This window comes from Carlito syrichta, unplaced genomic scaffold (genome assembly GCF_000164805.1).
Source record: "Carlito syrichta isolate Samal-C Ts95f unplaced genomic scaffold, Tarsius_syrichta-2.0.1 Scaffold306748, whole genome shotgun sequence".
NCBI lineage: Eukaryota > Metazoa > Chordata > Mammalia > Primates > Tarsiidae > Carlito > Carlito syrichta.
In genome coordinates this window covers 448,608-453,024 of record NW_007250844.1, presented here as the reverse complement: position 1 = coordinate 453,024, position 4,417 = coordinate 448,608, and positions in this window count along the sequence as shown.

Here is a 4,417-nt window from a genome sequence, read left to right as displayed (position 1 = left end):
GTTTGCCATTTTCGTTCATATTAAATTAATGTCACCCTTGTCTATGGCTGTCTACTAGAGCCTTGCTGCCCAGGTGTATTTCACAGACCAGCAGCCCTGGCATTTCCTGAGCTTTTTAGAAACGTAGATGCTTAGCACCATCTGAGACCTCCTGAATCAGAAATCGGCGTTTTTAGCAAGATACCCAGTTGATCTGTATTTTTATGCATGTTGGAGAAGTATTGTTGTAGATAAGATGCTTTCAACTGTAACGACACTTTGAAATCGCCTGGGCTACGCTATACAACAGTTTGAAATCAGAATCTCTGAGGGTAAGACGCGTTAAGATGAAGAATAGCATTCTTTAAACTGTGCTACCCTTTTCTATGTGCCGCTCTTTTCGATTGCATCTAGTTTTCATAACTGTCCCTTTGGATTTATTATGGAAATCAATGGAAAAGCCTTCTTATCATCATAGACAGCTTTTCAATGGCCCCAGGTATGCTGAATTATGTTGCAAGTGCTGAAGTGGTACCCACCTGGGCACCATTTTAACTGTTCCCTGGACAGCCCTCTGTGCAGTCCTCAAATTTCCTCCAACCCTAAACTCCCTGCACCTCACCGAAAGAAGTCGTGTTGGGAAAACTGGCTTGCCATTCAGTATTAGTTTGGTCAGGAAGGTTCACAAAATTTTTAGTGAATCAGAACTTACCACATAGGGTTTGACCTAATCTTCTCCTTGTCATAGACCTTTGCTTGGAACTGGTATACCTTGGATAAATTGCCTATTTGATTCCAAACCACTACAATAAAGTGAGTCACAATTTTTTGACTGCCTAATTGTATAAAACTTTTACTGATGCTATACTATAGTCTATAAAGCGTGCAGTAGCATTATGTGATCAGACATGCACACAATAGTGGGCGTGACTAAATCACAATATACAATGCCTTGATTAAAAATACTTTATTGCTTAAAAAAATGCTGACACTCATTTAAGCTCTCGGTGAGTTATAGTCTTCTTGCTGGTGAAAGGTCTTGCCTCGATTTTGGCAGCGGCTGACAGGTCAGGGTGGTGGTTACTAAAGAGTGGACTGACTGTGGCAATTCTTTAAAATAAGATAACACGATTTGCCACATCGATTACCTCTTCTTTTCATAAAATATTTCTTTGTAGCATGTGATGCCGTTTGATAGCACTTTATTCACAGTAGAACCTCTTTAGGAGTGTAAACTAGTACCACCTCTGTGGGAAACAGTTTGGCGATTCCTAAAAGATCTAAAAATTGACCTTCCATGTGACCCTGTAGTCCCCCTCCTGGGAATTTACCCAGAGGAACTCAAAGCAGCCTCTGAAAAAGACACCTGCACATGCATGTTTATTGTAGCATTAGTCACAATAGCAAAAATGTGGAGCCTACCATGCTGCCCATCGAAAGAGAACTGGATAAAAAAAAACGTGGTACCTTTACACGATGGAATATTATGCAGCCATCAAGAAGGAACTGAATCATGAAATTCGCAGCAACCCTGAATTGCACCCCACATCTTCAAAATAAAAAATTGTAAAAAATTAAAGTCAAATCTCTTAAGATCTGCTGCTACTTTATCAAGTTTACACAATGTTCTAAAACCTTTGCTGTCACTTCAGCAATATTCCCAGCATCTCCCCCAGGGATAGACCGCATCTCAAGAAGCCACTTTCTTTGTTATCCACAAGAAGCAACTGCTCATTCATTGAAGTTTTGTTATGGGAATGAGCAATTCAGTCACATCCTCAGGCTCCACTTCTAATTCCAATCCTCTGGTTTCCACCACATCTGCAATCACTTCCTCCACTGGAGTATTAAACTCCTCAAAGTCATCCAAGAGGGTAGAGTCATCTTCTTCCAAACTCCTGTTAATGTGGATCTTTTGACCTCCTCTCATGAATTGTGAATCTTTTCTGTTTGTTTGCTTTTGAAAGCAGGATTTATTGAGAGGACAGAAAAGCTCCCACAGCAGGAGGGGACCCCAAGGGGTTGCCCATGAATGTTTTTAATGGCAGCTAGAATGGCAAATACTTTCCAGAAGGTTTTGAATTTACTTTGTCCAGATCCATCAGAGGAATCATTATGGCAGCTATAGCCTGCCACATTGTATTTCTAAATAACATATTCAATGTATTTCTTAAAGAATAAACTTTGAAAGTTGAAATCACTCCTGGATCCACGGGCTGCAGAGTGGATGCTTTTTTTAGCAGGCGCGAAAACAACGGGAATCCTCTTGTACTTCTCCATGAAAGCACTTGGGTGATGAGGTGCACTGTCAATGAGTAGTGATGTTTTGAAAGACACCTTTTGTTCTGAGCAGTGGGTCTCAAGAGTGGGCTTGAGATATTCAGAAACCCATGCTGTAAACAGACATGCTGTTATGTAGGCTTTGTTGTTCCACTGGCAGAGCACGGGCAGAGCTGATTTGGCAGAGTTCTTAAGGGCCTTGGGGATTTTGGAGTCATAAAGGAGAATTGGCTTCAAACTTCAACTCACTGGCTGCATCAGGCCTTAGTGAGAATCAGCCTGTGCACTGAAGTTTTGAAGCCAGGCAATGACTTCCCCTCTCTAGATATGAAAGTCCTAGCTGGCATCTTCTTACAATAGAAGACTGTTGTCAGCATTGAAAATCTGTTTAGTGCAGCCACCTTCCTCAGCAATCTTAGCTAGGTTGTCTGGATAACTTGCTGCAGCTTCTCCATCAGCGCTTGTTGCTTCACTTTGTACCTTCATGTTTTGGAGATGGCTTCTTTCCTTAAACCTCAGGAACCAACCCCTTCTAGCTATCATTTTTTTTTCTTCTGCAGCTTCCTTGCCTCTCTCAGCCTTCATATAATTTAAACCTTGCTCTCCTTTGGCTGAAAGGAAAGTTGTGGCTGATGTGATCTTCTGTCTAGACCAATCAAATTTTCTCCATATTAGCAATACGAATTTTTTTTTTTTATCATTTGTGTGTTCACTGAAGTAGCACTTTCAATTTCCTTCGATAGTTTTTCTTTTGCATTCACAACTCGGTTAAGTGTTTGGCACAAGAAGCCTACCTATTGACATGCCTTCCTCATCAAGCTTAATCATTTTTAGCTTTTGATTTAAAGTGAGACATGAAACTATTCCTTTCACTTGAACGCTTAATGGTCATTGTAGGGTTACTAATGGGCCTAATTTCAACACTTTTGTGTCCTAGTGAATAGAAAGGCTCAAGGAGAGAGAGAGAGAGACAGGGGAAGGGTCTTCCTGTTGATTAAGTTTCTCATTCGATATGGATATGGTTTGGGGTTCCCAAAACAATTACAGTAGTAACATCAGAGATCACCAATCACAGATCACTGTAACAGATATATTAGTAGAGCCAAAACTTGAAATGTTTGTGAGATTTACCAAAATGTGAGGCAGATACATGAAATGAACACATACTGTTGGAAAAATGGTGCCGACAGACTTACTCAACACAGGGTTGCTACAAACCTTCAATTTGTGGGGAAAAAAAATGCAAAATTTTCAAAGCACACTCACATGAAGCATAGCGAAGTAGGTATGCTTGCACTTTATATGACATCATACTAATCTACACAAGTTTGCTAGGGCTGCCATAACAAAGTCCCACCGACTGGATGACTTAAACAGCAAAATTTTGTTTTCTCTTAGTTCTGGGTGCTAGAAGTCCAAGATCAAAGTGTCAGCAAGGTTGTTTCTTCTAAGATCTCTCTCCTTGGTTTGCCAATAGAGTCTTTCTCCAGTGTCTTCACATGCTCTTCCCTCCGTGTGTCTGTCCTAATCTCTCCTTGTAATGGCACCAGTCCTACTGGATTAAGTCCTATCCTAATTATCTCACTTAACCTTCATTACCAATCTTCAAATACAGGCACATTCTGAGGTATGGGGGTTAGTCCTTCAGCATATGCATTGTGGGGTGAGTGTAGGGGACACAGTCCAGCCTATAGCACCAACGGAAGGCAAAAGGATCAGAGGGGAAAGAAAACCATCGGTGCTTTCAACATTGTCGTGATAACAAAGACTTCAATAAGAATGGCAGCACGCTTTTTAGATGTCAGTGCATCCACATGGCTACACAATATACGAATAGGGTATATTTACTGTTTCTGTTTTAAGAACATTTCAGGGTAAAGTAGAAAGACCAAAGAAAAAATGTCTTATACAGTTGGTTCCTCCTGTGCCTTGCATACTTTGCCTGAAAAAAACACAAATTTTTGTAAACACAGCAAAGCAGTGTGGCTTGCTTAACCTGATGTCTACATGGGTCCGTCGTCGATTGCCTTCTGAAACACGACCTCTAGCTTTGAAATCACCGGGGCCTCCACAGCAGCTGTGGAAATGGGAGGGTGGGGAAGATGGGCGCGCAGCCAGGCGGACCAGGCCAGGCCCGGGGCGAGCCCGTGAGGGCGCG